The sequence below is a fragment of the Manis pentadactyla genome, chromosome 5 (assembly GCF_030020395.1).
Source record: "Manis pentadactyla isolate mManPen7 chromosome 5, mManPen7.hap1, whole genome shotgun sequence".
Taxonomy (NCBI): domain Eukaryota; kingdom Metazoa; phylum Chordata; class Mammalia; order Pholidota; family Manidae; genus Manis; species Manis pentadactyla.
In genome coordinates, this window is record NC_080023.1 from 106970946 (window position 1) to 106989046 (window position 18101).

General features: G+C 40.7%; 1 long non-coding RNA gene across 4 annotated transcripts in view; it reads left to right on the plus strand.

Moving 5' to 3' along the window:
- LOC118930950 (uncharacterized) overlaps nt 1-18101 on the plus strand; it is a 382945-nt gene that overhangs the window by 195167 nt on the left and 169677 nt on the right. The window contains exon 5 of one of the 4 annotated variants that reach the window (XR_008997853.1): nt 564-4854. The exons of the other annotated variants lie outside the window; for them this stretch is intronic. This is a non-coding gene — a long non-coding RNA (uncharacterized LOC118930950). Of the gene's footprint in view, nt 1-563; nt 4855-18101 lie in introns of those variants that run through there. 4 annotated transcript variants of the gene reach the window in all.

Genomic DNA, 18101 nt, shown 5'->3' on the forward strand with positions numbered 1-18101 from the left:
CATACTATGGAATGTAAGCATGACTTCATTATTGCATACTTAAAAATAAAATAAAAAAATGAAACAATTCCTCCTGAAATTGCCTTCATCACATTAGTTGTGGAGACCTGCAAATGGCACCATAGTTCCATGCATCTGTTAGTTTTGGAAAAATTTCGTAGAGGTGTCTGAGCTTTACCCACTCAATCCTTTGTGCTTTTTCTTATACCAGTAAAGTAAAGGTATGTGTGTTTTGCTCTAAGCTCCATATATCGGAGTGGATGGTTAAAAAAAGGAAATAATTATCTTATATAGAATTCCTGAACATAGTAACATGCCTCTTAAGGGAAAAGATAAGTTCACAGACAATGTTTTATTTGTAATGGGTATAATGAGGTGAATCTAACCTTTTGCTGTGTGTGGGAGTTTTCCTTCTGGAATATGAAAAACAGAATTCATTTTGTAATGGGGCAGAAGCATTCCAAGCTACCCTCCCCTGTCTTACTCAGCATATTTATGTACTTTTGGCTAATAAATTTGTCCATATAAACTATTGGATCCTTTCTATTCTCTGTGCCTTGTAGCTCCTGAAGAGATGGCTTCTATCTCCAGCAATGTGAGCCCTAAAATCTTTGAAGCAAATGATAATATTCCACTTCCTTCTGTGTGCTTTATTGCTTTGTATAAATATGTGAAAAGTGCATTTTCAGCTGTAAGGTATGTATGTGTATATGTATGTGTTTGTAAGCATTAGGTCAGAAAGCCTGAAGGTTTCAACCAAAAAACACAGCATTTTGATCACATTAGATGGATTATATTATTGGAATACTGGAAATACCTAATAATTGTCATCTTGGTTACCTACAAATGTTTGCTTTTCATTATATTTAATTTTACTTTCTGATTAAATTTGACCAAGGACTATTTCAGTAATAAACTAACTTGCTTCAGCAACTGTTCATATATTGTCAAATTAATAATTCTTGAAAGAGAACAGGTCATGTAACTCTCATTTACCTTTTTTGGCTTGTACATGGATTTTCATAGACTGCAATGGAAATACTGTGCACCAGGATTAGCTCTTCAGGCTTAGGTGTAAACACTAGCGCTTACTGTAATAACTTGGATCATGCATCATCCTAGGAGCTAGGGTTATTTCCTTGAGACACTTTAGTGGATGGATCAGTTGCCAAGCAACTTGCATTCTTATGGGGCCAGGCTGGGAAACAAAAGGGTGCCAGGTGGTAATACACAGAAGGAAAATGACAAAGACACATGGAAAAATAAAGCCTCCATTTGGGAACTGTCATGCACAACTGTTTAGACATGTGGATTATGTTCCCCCTTAATTCATTTCAACAGCTCTCAATCAGTGGTTATATCTCTGACTGTCTCTACATTCATCCAGCTACCCATGCATTCATCCCCCCTGGCACAGTGATGGTGAGATTAGAAATTATAAGTAGTAAGCTAAGACTGTGTCTCTTATATTAACTATTTTGTCAATAACTATTGTTCACTCATTTCTTATCCACTCACATAAGTTTCTCTATTCTTTTCTCTCCTCTATGTCTTACACCTTTTTACTTTTCAGCTCCTCATCACATGCTTTCTTATTTTCTTTCTCAATACTGATTTTATACATGGGTCCATTGCTTCATTGCTAGTTGGTACTTAGAAATTGAACGTAAGTGGAAATCTAGATTCCTATGGAAGATTGTCAGTTTGTCTCCACACCACAGAGTCCTTTCTCCTAGAAAACTGTGTGCTGAAAGCTAACATACTTGTTTCTAGGTGGAAAACAATAGTGGCAGTCCAAAATATCAGAAGTTATGATACACAGTCATACATGAAATCAGCTCATATATTTTAAAATGAAAGTCAGTTCTATTTGTTCAAATATGTTATAAAAATAAACTTTTTTTTCACTAGAGAAACTAAAAGTAAAGAAAAACTGTGGGTTCCTTTTTTTGAGACATAAGCCAGCATTACATACAGTTTATAATCCTCAGGCTTTGGGTTTTTAGTAGGCTGCCCCTAGGACCATGGAACAATAGGAATCCAGTTGTTCTAAAAAATTACAAGAAAAAAAAGGTATAGTCTTGTTTGGGGACATATCTAAAGGAATAAGGAAACTTATTTATTTGGTGCTTACTAGATATCTGGCATTGGGCTGGTTAAACCTAATCTTCAAAAATCCTTGTACACTGGGTATTATTATCCGCATTTAAAAATATGAAACTAAGGCTTGAGGAAGTTAAGTAACTTGCACAAGGCCACTCAGCTCCCCCAAAACAGGGCTTCTGCCCTTCTTGTGTTTCATTCTCCTGAGCTACACTACTGATGAAGTATTTTCTCTTGAGATGCAAGTTAATCAATACAACCAGTGAGTTTAATGGGCTGATACAGTGTGGGTGCATGCTGGATTGGTCATTCTGAGGGGATATGTGTTTGGAGAGGTCAGTGGGGATGTCAGTGGCTGTTGCAGAAATGTGAGGGGAGAGGCGACTGGGCTGCTGGGATCCTGTCTGATTTCTCCTGGGTCTTAGGCCACCCATTTACACTGACCTTAGCTCTCCCTTATTTAACTCTTAGCATTTTTTAAATCCTTTTTGTCCTTTTCTACTTTTATCACCCTCTGGCTGTTGTCTGCCTTTTTAATGGCTATAGTGGATAGAGCTGATGGGCCACCACAACTCCTTGGATCCCTTTTAGACACATTTGTGTACCCTTCTCCGCCATCTTATGTGCTTTTTGCTGCTAGAAAGCCATACCTGCCACTCCCTTCAGAAGATTCTCCCTGCAGCCTCTACTGCAAGAGGGCCAGCAGGGCCTCAGAGCTACATTGACCCTCTTACTCTTGCCCCCAGGACTGACTGATGTAGGAGTATGAGAGGCCAGTCCTCTTGCCTCCTATCTGGAGAACTCACTCAGTATAATTTTCCACTTGACAGCTCACCTGCTAGATTAGTCCGAGGCTGGGAGCTGGCTGAACTTGCATGTATACTCTGCTTCTTTCCCTTCTTCATTGTTTCTCCCAGGCTTCCTGCAGTTCTTTTGGAGGGTGCTTACTAGATCATTTGCTCTTGAATTTTTGTCTCAGATTCTGCAAAATACTCAGATTTTAAAGGGCTGGTGAATAGAGGATCTGATTTGACACAGTTACTTGGGTACCGACAGCACCCCCCTGGCTTCTCTGTTAGAGGGAGGGAAAACGGAGGTCAGCAGATAAATGAAGTTCTGTCCTGAGACTATCTCAGATGGGGCCCAAAGGGCCTCTGGCCCCATCTGGTAGTCATTTTCCAATTTCCTGACTGAGTAACAGGGTGGGCACAGTCAGCATCTTGCAGAATACTCACATTGGTTCCCTAACCTGTGGAGTAAGAGCTGTTGTAGTAGGAAAGACTAAGTGGGGTTACCCAGGTCAAGACAGTTAATCAAAAATAATTCTGTCCCCCTACCTCTGCATGAATGGCAGAGGTTAGTCCCATCCTCAGACACTTAAAACCAGCATAGATGGTTGACTCCATAATATCCCCATTTAATACATTATTCTGCTTCTTGCAGAAACCAGATGAGTCATGGCAGATGACAGTGGATTACCAGCAGCTAACTAAGAGGCAGTCCCAGTGCAGCCCTTGTACTGCCTGGGGCATCTTTGTTAGAGCAGATTCACACTGCTCTCATTTGTAGTGTGTGGCTATTGCGTTGGCAAATATCAATTATGATGAGGATCAGAAGCAGTTCACTAGGATGGACTACAGTGTACATTCCCATCTTTCCCGAGGTCTGAGTCAGCTCTCATGCTCTCTGTCACAGGTTTGAAGGGACCTCTATCTACTGGACATTCCTCAAAATATCACTTTGGTCCACTCTATTGGTGGCAGCATGTTAGTCGATCATACATGAGCAGGAAGTGGCAAGTACTTCAAATGCCCTGGTAAGACACGTGTACTCCAGTGACTGAGAGAAACTACAAAGATTTAGGAGCTTGCCTTATCAGTAATATTCTGAGGGCTCCATTAGTCTGGGATATGCTAGGATTTTTACCACAGCAAAAGAAGTGCAGCCGTGGGCCCAGGTTCATGTAATTCATTGGTCTTACCACGCTTCTCACCATCCTGTAGTAGATAGTTTGATAGAATGATGAAATGGCCCTTTGAAGACTGAGTTACAGTACCAGCTAGGTATTGGAAAGAACATATTTACCAGCTCAATCACCACATTTCAGGCTGGGGCAAGGTTTTTCATTACCCTCCATATTCTGTCTGAATCAGTGTCTAGTATATGGTGTTGTTTCTCTAATGGTCAGGATTCATGGGCCTAGGAATCAAGGGAATGGCACCACTTTCTATTATACCTAGTGACCCACTTACAAAGTTTTTGCTTCCTGTTTGCAACTTTATACTCTGCTAGGCTAGAGTTCTTAGCTCCAGAAGGAGGAATGCTTCTACCAGGTGACACAACAATGATTCAATTGAATTGTAAGTCAAGAACTGCCACCCAGCCACTTTGGGCTCCTGATGCTTCTGAATCAATAAGCAAAAAAGGGAGTTACTGTGCTGAGTGGGGTGACTGAGCCAGAGGGGAAAGTGGACTACTACTCCACAGTGGAGGTAAGGAAGGGTATGTCTAGGGCATAGGGGATCCTTAGGAGGTCTGTTAATATTACCATGCCCTGTGATTCAGGTCAATGGAAAACTATAGCAACCTAATCCGTGTAGGACTACTAGTAGCATAGGGCCTTCAGGAAAGGAAGTTTGGCTGATCTCAACGGATACAGAACCACATAGCTGAGGTGCTTACTGAAGGCAAAGGGAATACAAAATGGATAGTGGAGGATGGTAGTTAAAATTACCAGCTACAACCTATGTTTTCTTTCATCTCCTAGTCATATGTAATATAAGATGTACTGATTTTATATCATAGTATTTAAGTACTGTTAGTTTTATATCATATTATTTAAGTTATGGGATGTTAAGGGATGAGTAAACATCACTCAAGGTCTTTACCTCCTCTTCTGGGGAAGAGGTTAGTGTGTTTTTGTTTGCACTCAGGATAGCTATATCATGTTAGGCAGGATTGTGACCTTGTAATTGTTTTTTATTTGGAGATGAAACATGATCTATGAAGGTGCATGTGAGCGCCAAGTCAATAAGGGGTGGACTTGTGATGGTTAATTTTATGTGCCAACTTGACTGGCAAAATTAAACATTATTTCTAAGCATTATGTTTAGAAACGTGAGGCGAGGATGTTTCCAGAGGAGATTAACATTTGAATCAGTGGATTCAGTAAAGTAGATTGCCCTTCTCAATGTAGGTGGACATCATCCAGTCCTTTGAAGGCTTGAATAGAATAAAAGGTGAAAGGATTTTGTCCTTTGTTTTCCTGCCTCATTGGCTTGAGCTGGGACACCTCACTTCACCTTCTCTGGCCCTTAGACTGGGATTTGTACCATCAGCTCCCCTATTTCTCAGGCCTTCAGAGTAGGAGTGAATTATACCACTGGTTTTCCTGTATCTCCAGCTTGTACACAGTAGCTCATGGGATTTCTCAGTATGAGCCAGTTCTTCACCATAAGTATCCATTCCATAATAAGTATACTTTTAATAAGTATATATATCCTACTAGCTCTGTTTCTCTCGAGACCCTAATACACTATCTAAATTAAAAAACACATTTTGGCACTTTCAAGTTCCTATGGCTTAAAAAATAGGCACATTTTTTAGGCCTCCTTGTATTTCAGAAGCAGCATACATCACACTTGGAAATATTGCTCAGATATATATATTGGATGACATGGAAGACTTCTAATTTTGAGTGGGTGCAGAAAAAGTAAGGACTATAGAGTAAGTCCAGGCTGTAATACAAGTATCCCTGCTTTGTGGGTCTTTTGACTGAGTAGATCCCATGGTTTTAGAGGAATATGTGATGAAGATACTACATAGAGTCTCTGGCCAGATCTAGTAGGAGAATCACATAAGGACGTGTATAAGCTCCTGGGTAGTGGAGACTGGTTTGTCTGCTTAGCCACAAAATCGGAAGCCACAAAATTGGAAGATAAAAGTCAAGAAGGCCAAGTTAGAGGCAGTTGGGTGGACTTATGGGAGTGGGCACATAGTATGGGAATCTTTCTTGGCTTGTTAATGCCCACCAGACACCACTGGAGCAGGTGAATAGGATGACTCATCCAGGAGACGCCAGCAACCCTTTGTGTTTGTCTTGTCTTTGACAACCAAAACATGGTAGCAGAGATGAAAGCCCTATGTTCTTCTAGCTACTTCTTTTAAATGCTCAATTTGTCAGCAGCAGAGCCTGCTAATACAATATGATGCAAAGCCCCTAATGTAATACTATCCCTCAAAGAGATCAACCAACCACTTAATGCCAGGTTATTTACATTGGACCCTTTCTGTCATGAAGAGGGCAGTGATTTGTCATGACATGGATTTACATGTATTTCCAGGTATGGATTTTCTTTCCTGCTTGCAGTTCCTCAGCTTCTCTGCTATCCAAGAACTCTCAGAGTGTCTGATTTGTTAGCATGAGATCTGGCATGACATTTCTATGAGCCAAGGAACTCCCTTCACATCAGAGGAGGTAGAGCAATGGATAAATGACCATGGGACCCTATCTACAACATGCCACATCATCCATTAGTCAGACGCTGTAGCCTGATAAAGTCTGGAGTGGTCTCTTGTAGGCCCAGCTAAGGCATCAGCTTGGAACTGACACCCTGTGAGTTTGCGTGTCCTGCAGGAGGTAGTATATACTTTGTGATGGGTAATTTTATATGTCAATTTGTCTAGGCCAAGGTGTCCAGATGTTTGATTTAACATTATTCTGGCTGTTTCTGTGAGGGTGTTTTGGATGAGATTGAAATTTACATTGGTGGATTTTGAGTAAGCAGATTGCGTTCTCTAATGTGGCTGGGCCTCATCCAATCAGTTGAAGGCCTGAAGAGAACAAATCAACTCTGAAAGATTACAGAGCAATGGGCTACTTTAGACCTATTTCATCTGAGTGCCATAGCCTTTTTTGGGTCACAGAGCCCTTTAAAAATCTGATGAAAGTGCTAGATGTTCTCACTGGTAAATTGTATATATATAAACCATACATAGTTCATTTTGCACATAAATTCAGGATGGATACTAAGGGAAGTCCCTCACTGATTTGCCAGGTTAAAAACTCTTTTCTGTATCTTCCTTCAGTAAAGGAAGATACGGGTTTTGGGGGAAGCCAAAATATCCTTAAGAAGTGAACAGATGGAATTAATTAACAATTTAGTATCAACCTTTGTAATAAGAGATGTGTCCCCCCAGATTACCCTATTCAATCTTACAGAAGGCTGAGAGATTAAAAATGTGCCAGAAATATTTTGACTTTATAAGTAGTAGTCACTAAGAGCCCTACAGCCTTAGGTTTACTATCAATGGAAGGCTTCTTGCTTGCTTAGTTTCAGAACTGTTTTCTTATCCAACAAGTCTCTTCTTAAATGTCATTGAGGGGAGAAGTTCTTGAGCACCCAGTATCTGAAGGTGTTCCAAATTCTCTATCATAACAGCCTCTTAATTTCCTTTTTGCCATATTTTACACCAGCAGTTGTATTACTGGTTCATTTACCTGTGTTTATTGACTGTCTCCCCATAGAATTTAAGCTCAGTCAAGAAAAAGACCTTGTTTATCTTGCATATCACTGCATCCCTAGTGTATTGTACAATGTCACATGTAAGTTAGGGGTTAACAAATATTTGCAAAACCAATGAATATTACATTTGCAGAGTTCAGGGAAAGACTCAAGCTTATGTAATTTTCTTGAAAGAGTACTTAGAAAGGCTATCTGGGCCATTAACTTTGTTTGTAATAAATTCTTTTCTTGATGATGATGAAGACTGTTGTGATGATGAAGGTGGTAACATGAGCTGCTTCTGCAGCTGCTGTGCTGTAAACAGAAGTGGGCTGACCAGAAGAAATAAAAAGACACAGTGGAGCACAGCTTTGAGCAATGTCCTTCAGTCTCTGAATGTTGGGAAGGCCAGCTACAAATAATCTAGTCTGTGCACCAGGGCTCCAAGGGAGCTGGCAAACTCAGTAAATTCAGCTTTTGAAGAAAGAAGACAAAGTTGCTGATAGCAGTAGGTATTGTAGACAGTTGTCACAGTTGCTAATGAGAGGATGGGCCTGATGTGTACGTGGAGCACAAAGCCTTGTTCTCCTCTAACAGGCTTTCCTACTAGGCTTGGGAGCAGCCCTGTCAGCACTGTCAACTTCCAAAGGGTGAGACCGTGATGTCATACTCACCCATTTCCAGCTGATTTCTTATACAGCTCCAGTTTACTAGAAAGACACATAGAGCCATTTATTGCAATTATTATTATTATTATTACATTTCCCCTCCTTAAAGTGAAAATACTTAAGCATTCATTTCATATAAGTTGGATGTCCACACCATGTAAACAAAACTTTTTGTCACATGTCCTGTGTTACATGGTAAGTCACAGTTTATTATTTGTTGGGATGTTCATTTTAGGCATTAGGAAATATGCATATTTCTTGCTATTTACAAATTTAAACAGAACAAAACCACAGATTAAAAAAACTTAGACATGTTTATGAAATCTATCCTATGCTTTTGTAGCCAAATAAGCAGCAATACCCTTAGGCAGACACATACATAAAGACAAGGAAAAGAAGAAAGAAACTTGGCCTAAAATTTCTTGTTCTATTTTACTCTGACTTGCCTGTTTTCCTGGCCCACATCTAGAACTGGAAAGTGGTGGCTTATTGTATCTGAAGCTAAGCCTGTGGCTATTTCTTGCTTCAACCACAACTAAGGTATGGGAAGGGTATGTTTGGAAGGACTTATTTTTTAGTGATTTCTTGTTCTGTGTCTCAGTCACAGAGTATGGAGGTGTTTGGGCAAACTCCAGAGAACAGACTCACTGCAGAGAAGCTCAGACCATGAGGTCCCATTTACACATAGTTCTGTCCATAGAGTAGGTGGCAAATTCTCAAGATAATCTTGTTTGTGAAATACAAGTATTTCTAGGGCATTGTCACAGCCAGCTTCATACAGTGATTGGCCCTAGAGTTGGAGTGCACTAGAAACAACTTAGCCATGGGCAATGATTAACTTAGGTGTGAAGATAAGGGGGGCTGTTCTCCACTGTGTAGTTAAAAACAAAAAGTGGGCACAGAGAGAGAACTTGTTTTGCCCTTTCTTCACCCACTGCATTTTCATTTTCCCTTCCACTGCCCCAGAGGCCTAGTAATGGACTCTTGACATCCCATATTCAACAGAGCTTTAAAAATCCATGCAGAGTACAAAATTATAGTAGCAATTTGGGGTTTGCTTTTCTTTCAGATTTAGGATTTAACATGGCTAACTAGGTTCAGCATACTTTGTAATGTATTCCTTAAACCACAGGATCCTGGAGGCAGATTCCCGTGGGGGAGTGTGGCTCCGTGGGTTGATTAGCACCATTTGCCTGCTTCCTACCTCTCTTCTGCTGAGTTGTTCAGAGAGCTGAGCTTGTGCTCTGGGTCCCTTGCTCCATTTTAATGTGAGCCGGTGATGCAAAGTCCCCAGCTTGGCCTGTCAGAACTTGATAGCTCTGTAAACATTGAAATCTTTGTTGCCATAACACCAGGAAAAATAATATGGGATTCTGCATATAAATATACTGGAGGCCTTGGGGAATGGGAGAATTACTAAATGACTTGAAGCTCTGTCATGCAATAATCTCTTATAAATAAATGTCAATGTACTCTCTGAATGCAGACTGGATTTTTGCCTGCCTATGGTGCTCAGCCTTCTAGACAATAGTTATGCTAAGGGATTATCTTTTAACATAGTGTGGTTATCTCCTTTGTTTGTTTTCGTTTTTCATTATTCACATAAGCCAAGGGAAATGAAAAGCATCTTATTTCAGGCAAAAGGGCCTGTGAATGATTAACTCTGGTTCCATGCATTGGGACTTTGCATAGCAACCCCCTTGGCTTGCAACTAGAAAAAGACGCAAGGCTGTGATGGCAGCACAGGGACGGGAGACTAACATTCTCAAATGAAGGTGGTGAGGAATGGATTAAGTCTAAGCATTGTGTTTATGAGTAGACTTCTCTGTAGCTGGCTCATTTACTTTTACATTGGTTTTATTACACTTTTCTTGGTGGAGATGTGTTTTGCTGACCTTTACTTTCACATTTACTCTTGCTTTTGGAGTACACTTGAGGATCTAAATGAAACGTGGCCATGTTTAGGGTTTAATCTGGTGTATGCCATTATATTTTACGTGTTTTCTCCTCGACACTATCCAAAACTGAGCTAACACTGGCTAAACTTTACCTTGAAAAATGGAATTAACAGAGAGCTTCATGATGGCCTTAAGTTTTGATTTGGCTCAATGAAAATTTTGTTGGTAAATTTTGGCACTCTTGGAATTATATAATAACACAAAGCATGATATGAAAGGGAGAGAAAGAAAATGGTGTGATTATATGGTTCCAATGAAAAGGATGTGAGTTTGTAAAGGACCCACATTGTACAAATATGAGGGATGAAATCAAGACCAATTTCATATCTTTTTATGGACGCTTATCTTTAACATTTATATAACAACGTCCATTTTCATGGACAAGATCCAACTTAAAAGAGTCAAAGAAAATGAAATGTAAGCTAAGGACAGAAGAAACATTGGAGAATTTAGGAAAATGCAGTATAGTTATAATAGAGCCAAAATATTTAGGACACTTAAATTTAGACTGCAAGTCAATCCAGATGTTTATTTATTAACATTAATAATGTTTCCAGTCTTGTTATAGAATACCAATCCCAGGGGTTCCACTTCTGAGTTTGAAGACAAATGCACGTTCTTTATTCTTTCCTAGCTCTGTTTTAATTTTAGGGGTTTTTGATAGCCATACTTTTCCTGTAAAAGTGTTTGCAAAATCTTGAGCAGCTCCGGATGCCTAGCAGAAAATCTGAGTGCAACAGTGGTTGAGCAAAGCCTTCTCCTTTCTGCATTTCTCTTCTTGCTTCTATGGTAATAGAAAGAAACTTGGCATAAAAATATAATCTGTTCCTGCCTGTTTCTCATCTAAAGTCATAACCCTCTGCCATCCCGCCCAAGACTAGAATTCCAGCTGGCATGAAACAGCTGTCTGCATACAGGTTTATTCCGGTAGTAACCAAAGACAAAACTATTTTAATTGAAAGCCCTAGGCTGTCCTCCAAACCCTCACAATCTCTGGGTCATCCCCAAGAGGAAATCATTGAGGAAAAGGTACAAGTTATATCCTTTCTTACAGTTTTTGACACACTGTATGTTTATGAAGTTAAGAACATTTTACCCTTCCAATTTCTGTAGATTGGAGGCCATGAAGAAATGGAAGGGTTCACAAACTCAAAAGCCCTGGACCAGCTAAGTGAGCATAGAGGAGGCTGTGGTGTATGGGAGATGGACAGTCCTGTCCACAGGGTCATTTGCTGCTCACCTGCCTTCACAGTTACCGTGTGGAAATGTGGAGCCCATTGTTGCCAGATATTCTGATCTGTCAATAGAAATTCCCAATCCTGATTTTTATATGAATTCTGCATAGTTGTAAATGTTGGCAATTAATTAAAATTAAAGTAAAGCATTATGAAGATCAATCAAAACATGGTCCTTGAATGTTTGGGCTTTGCTGTAACCCCTTTGCTGTAATTTTAGAAGGGAAAGTTCTGCTTACTGCATATACAACATTGAAAAAAATTGAAAAAAAATGATAGTGGGGGGGCATTGATAAAGCAGGATTGGGCCTGACAAAAACCTAAGAAAACTGGCCTCTCCCATTTTTTCTCTCATAAACTCAGTCTCCTAAAATGAATGACAAGTTAGTAAGTTTGACTGTAGAAAAAGTCAAGGGCTAACAGTGTCTGACATTCTGTAGACAAGAATGGTTGTTTAATAAATGTGGGTGAGCATTAGGTTTGGTGACTTTTTTGCTTCCATTCTCTCTTGGTGATCCCTTCTTTCAAATATTTTTTCTATCCTGGTTCAGATAATAAGACTGCTAAATGATGAATAAGTCAAAGGGCAATCCTGGATGCAGAAAGAAAAACCTCATGTATGCCAGGAGATACATTTGCATGACAAATCCCAATGTAAAAATCCATTCTTTATTTTTCCTTTGGTAAATGGAATTAAGTGTTTTACTCACATGCCTATCTGTGGGGAAATAGAAGTTCCTGTGGCCAGGATCCTCACCTGACCCTAAACTATTTGATGATACAATTGGCCTACTGCTAGGCCAATGCTTCCACACCTGTAGGCAATAAACTATTACTGATTGAGTTACTACATAAAGAGCTCTGCCCAGTGCTCTGGGTGAAGGCAGAGACTGAGGTAGATTATGAACCTGCAGACGGCTGGATGCAGACATGGTTCTAGTCCTTGACCTACTGTCAGGAAAATAAAGCCAGGTATAAACCCTTCTGCCCAGAAACGTTCCATTGTCATTTCTTAGTCTCACTGAATCCATAGTGAATTGCCCAGGGCTGAAACCTTCAGGCAAGACACCATCTAAAAAAAAATGAGTTTACTTTAGAATATCAGGAGGGACTCTGAATGAGTGGGGAAAAAAATATGAAATGCAATTTTCTGAAGAGGCAACAAGAGGGTAAAGCAAATCCCAGGCCAATTTCACAGAGATGAAATTCCAGGTTCCTTACCTTCATCATGGCTGTTGATGTCACTGTCTTGGGAATCTTTTAGATCAGTGGTTCTGAGTTCCCAAAGGAGTGCTTGAATCCAATTCCTGGGGAAGGGAGAAAAAGTTCTAAATTTTACAAATGATCCACAGGTGGTTCTGATACACAAACCAGGTTAGTAGCAGACTTCAACCATTTTAGTAACTCAATCCAGGGTTTGTTGGTTTGTTTGTGTCTTGCAGTGGGTTTCAGCCCCAGACAAGTTCACTATGGATTCAGTGTGACCAAAGAAATGACAGTAGAATGTTCTTGGGGTGAAAGGGTTATACCCAACTTTATTCCCATGGTGACAGGTCAATCACTAGAATCCCATCTACCCAGAGCGAGTTTGCATGCAGCAAGCTGGTCTCTGCCTCTGGACCTCTCTGCCCCCACAACCACCTCAGTCTCTGTCCTCAGTGCTACCGCTACTCCAGTCTCATCTCTGCTCTCCTGCAGCCTTGCAGCTGTGTCACCATGTTGCCCACAGCACTGGATAGAGTCAATATATAGATTCAATAACGATGTATTGCCCACGTGTGTGTAGTGAGCTAGCCAACCAGGGCCAGATGAGAATCCTGGTCATAGGAACTTTCACTTTATCCACAGTTTGTTTTTTATCTACTTGTGGGGAAGTTGGGGTTCCTATGGCCAGGATCATCACTGAACTTAAACCACCTGATGATGTAACTGACCTGTTGCCAGACTACCACTTCCACACCTTTAGGCAATAAGCTATCATTGTGCTATAGAGAGAGCTCGGCCCAGTCCTCTGGGTGGATGCAGAGATGCTAGTGCTCGACCTACCGTAGGGAGAATAAGCCAGGTAATAAACCCTTTCACCCCAAAGAACGTTTTGCTGTCAATTTCTTTGGTCACATTGAATCCATAGAGAACTTGCCCGGGGCTGAAACCCATTGGCAAGACACTACTCCAGATAAAACTGCCTGACTGCACTATGTAGGCATAACTCCTTTTATTGTGCTTTGCCTTTATGCATATTTTTACAAATTGAAGGTTTGTGGCAACCCTGGATAAGGCAAGTCTGTTGGTGCCATATTTCTGACAATGTTTTCTTACTTCATTTCTCTGTGTCATGTTTTGGTATTTCTCCCAATATTCCAAGACTTTTCATTATTATTATATTTGTCATGTTGGTCTGTGATCAGTGGTCTTTGACATTACTATTGTAATTGTTTTGGGGAGTCTCAAAACCTGCCCATATAAGATGGTAAACTTGATGCAAGTTGGGTGGTGTGTTCTGACTGCTACACTGACTTGCCGTTCCCCCATCCCTGTCCATCTCCTGGGACCTCCCTCTTCTCTGAGACCAAACGATATTGAAATTAGACCAATAACCCTGCAGTGGCCTTTACATTCAAGTGAAAGGAAGAGTCACACGTCTCTGAATTTAAATCAAAAGCTAGGAATCATTAAGCTTAGTGAGGAAGACTTGTTGAAAGCTGAGGTAGGCTGAAATCTAGGCCTTTTGTGCCAAATAGTTTGCCAAGTTGTGAATGCAAAGGAAAAGTTCTTGAAGGAAATTAAAGTGCGGTTCCAGTGAACACATGAGTGATAAGAAAGTGAAACAGGCTTATTGCTGTTATGGCAAGAGTTTTAGTGGTCTGGATAGAAGACCAAACCAGCCACATTCTTTTAAGCCAAAGCCTAATCCAAAGCAAGGTCCTAACTCTCTTCAGTTCTATGAAGGCTGAAAGAGGTGAGGAAGCTGCAGAAGAAAAGTTGAAAGCTAGCAGAAGTTGGTTCATGAGGTTCAAGGAAAGAAGCTGTCTCCAGAACATCAAAGTACAGCAAGGTGAAGCAGCATGTGCTGATGTAGAAGCTGCAGCAAGTTAGAAGATCTAGCTTAGGTCATTAATGAAGGTGGCCACACTAAACAACAGATTTTCAATATGGATAAAACAGCTTTCTTTTGGAAGAAGATACCACCTAAGATTTTCATAGCTAGAGACGTGAAGTCAATGCCTGGCTTTGGAATTTCAAAGGGCAGGCTGACTCTTGTTACCAGCTAATGCAGCAGTTGAAGCCAATGCTCATTTACCATTCTGAAAATCCTAGGGCTCTTAAGAATTATGTTAAATCTAATCTACCTGAGCTCCAAATGGAAAAACAAAACCTACATGACAGCACATCTCTTTAAATATGGTTTACTGAATATTTTAAGCTCACTCTTGAGACCTATTGCTCAGGAAAAAGGGTCCCTTTCAAAATATGACTGCTCATTGACAGTATAAGTGGTCATCCAGGAGCTCTGATGGAGATGTACAACACAATTAATGTTTTCATGCCTTGCTAATACAACTTCCATTCTGCAGCCCATGGACCAAGGAGTCATTTTTCCTTTCAAGTCCTATAATTTAAGAATATATTTCCTAAGGCTAAAGCTGCCATAGTACTGGTTCCTTTGATGGATCTAGGCAAAATAAACTGGAAACCTTTGGAAACGATTCACCATTCTAGGTGCCATTCAAACATTTGTGATTCATGGGAAGAGGTCAAAATGTCAACTTTAACAGGAGTTTGGAAGAAGTTAATTCCAAACCTTATAGATGACTTTGACATTCAGGACTTCAGTGGAGGAAGTAACTTCAGATGGGGTGGAAATAACAAGAGAACTAGAATGAGAAATGGAGCCTGAAGATGGGATTGATTGAATTGCTGCATCTCATGATAAAACTTGAATGGATGAGGAGCTGCTGCTTATCAATGAGCAAAGAGAGTAGTTTCTACTCCTGGTGAAGATGCTGTGAAGATTTTTGAAATGACACTTGCGAACTTAGTTAATGACATTTATAAACTTAAGTGGTACAGCAGTGGAAGGGTTTGAGGGGACTGACTCCAATTTTAAAAGAAGCTTTACTGTGAGGAAATTGCTATCAAACAGTGTTGCCTGCTACAGAAAAATTGTTCATGAAAAGAAAAGTCGATTGATGGGGGCAAACTCATTGTTGTCATATTTTAAGAAACTGCCACAGCCATCCTAGCCTTCAGCACCCACCACCCTGATCAGTTAGCAGCCATCAGCATGGAGGCAGGACCCACTACCAGCAAAAAGGTTATGACTTGCTGAAAGTTCTGATGATGGTTAGTACATTTTAACAACAAAGTATTTTTAATTAAGATGTGTACACTATTGTTTTAGACATAATGTTATTGTATACTCAAAAGACTATAGTATAGTGTAAACCTAACTTTTATATGCACTGGGAAATCAAAAAATCCATTTGACTTGCTTTATTGTGATATTTGCTTTATTGCAGTGGCCTGGAACCACACCTGCAATATCTCTGAGGTCTGCCTGTCATCTGTACTTGGATCATAATAATGCAAGTACAGTAAAGGGGTCCTCAAAAAAAAATTGTACTAAAATATACTTCCTTTCAAAATTCATTGATTTATAAGCTTGGTGTGATAAAACCAAAACAGAATTTTTAAAGAACACATGTTATTATTAATGTGGTCAGAACCCTGATCAGAATTCAAGAGTGGGGGTTGATTGAAAGTTCATTATGCCAATGTGCCTGGTTTGACCTTGGTGGTTTTTCATCCAAGAGTTTAGGGATGTTGGCAGCAGAGTTGCTGCAAATAAGCTTGAAGCTTTTAGAGAAAATAAAAATTTGAGAGAGAATGGGAAAGAGAGAGAGAGAGGCACTGGTATGAAGTGATGGAAAGTGAATAACCTCCATAGTAAAAGAGGAGCAAAAAGGTCAGAAAGAACTAGGCAGGAGCCAATAAATGTGGAATGCTCCTAATCTGCTGAAGGAGTATTATCTGAGAAAGACAATTGTGGCCTAAGACTGAGCAAGGTCAAGGCAGAAAAGGTCCCAACAATTCCAGGTAGTGGTATGACCTGAGGCAGTAAGTAAAAATAGAAGAAATTGGTGAGGATAGTGACCCCAAGAATCAGGGATAGGAGAGTGTCTGTGAAAAGAAATTGTGTAAATGCAAAAAGGCCTTGCGAGATCGATTCAAGATGGCGGTGTAAGAGGTGAGACAGAACTCCTCCCAAAAACACATATAGTATGAAAGTGTAGTTAATACAACTAAACCTAAAAGAGCAACAGGAAAGAAGGCTGCACCAGACTGCATACAACTGGAGAACAGAAGAGACCTCATGAAACAGGGTAACCTACCAAATTCTTGATCCAACAGGACCCAAGGCCTTCCTCCACCCCAGTTCACAGGAAGGAGGAAGAGAAATGGAGCGGGGAGGGGGTGAAAACCTAGGATTGCTGAACACCCAGCCCTGGAGATATGCTTTGGGAGCACAAACCTACATTGCATGGTGCTCTGAAGATTAGTGGGGTTGGAAAGCTAAGACAGGCGGAATACTTGAGAGACTGAGATGCCAGCCATTTGTAGAGGACAGGGATCTACATCTGGCTGCTCTGGGACAAAGGAAAGGTGGGCGGTCTGAGAGGCTTGGAGCAGCAAGAGGGCTACTGAAGGAGTGGGGTTTTCATGGAGCTTGCTATGCAGGAGAAGGGATAGGTGGACAAGGTTGTCTGGGCTTGTTCTGCCCAGCAGGTTGGGAACTTTGAGGAGCTTCATGTGTTCCATCCCCCTGACTGGCTACTCACCTCTGAGGCCCCCCACTGTAATATGCAGCCTGCTGTGCCTTCCTCCTGGTCTGCCAGCACTGCCTCACAAACCGGCAGTCACTGCGCTGGCCTTAGGGCAGCCAGAGGGAGGCCCTGACTATGACAGCTACAGATGCAAAGCACAGAGGCTTACACCTGTGTGTTCAGCCCACTGGCTCTGACACTGGAGACTGGTACTGCAGCCAAGAATCAGGAAACAGCTCTTTCCTCCCCTCAGGCACCAGCTCTGCTTCTCTGCGACCCTAAACCTCACTCCAGGGGCTGAGCAGCTCCAGAGACTAGCGTTTCTGGGCACTAGAGGGTGCCACATAGAAATATGAAATGTCAAAGGAAACTGGTTCATACCAAAATCTCACAAAACCCAGAAAAAGGGCCAAATGAAACTGAACTCACCAATCTTCCGAAAAGAGAGTTCAAAATAAATATCATAAACTTGCTCATGGAGGTACAGAAAAATATTCAAGAACTCAGGAATGAATTTAGGACAGAGATTCAATCATTAAGAAATTCCATATCTGAAATGAAACATACAATGGAGGGATTTAAAAGCAGATTAGATGTAATAGAAGAGACAGTAAATGGAATAGAAATTAGAGAAGAGGAATACAAAGAAGCTGAGGCACAGAGAGAAAAAAGGATCTCTAAGAATGAAAGAATACTGAGAGAACTGTGTGACCAATCCAAACAGAACAATATTTGCATGATTAGGATACCAGAAGAAAAAGAGAGAGGAAAAGAGACAGAAACTGTCATGGAAGAAATAATTGCTGAA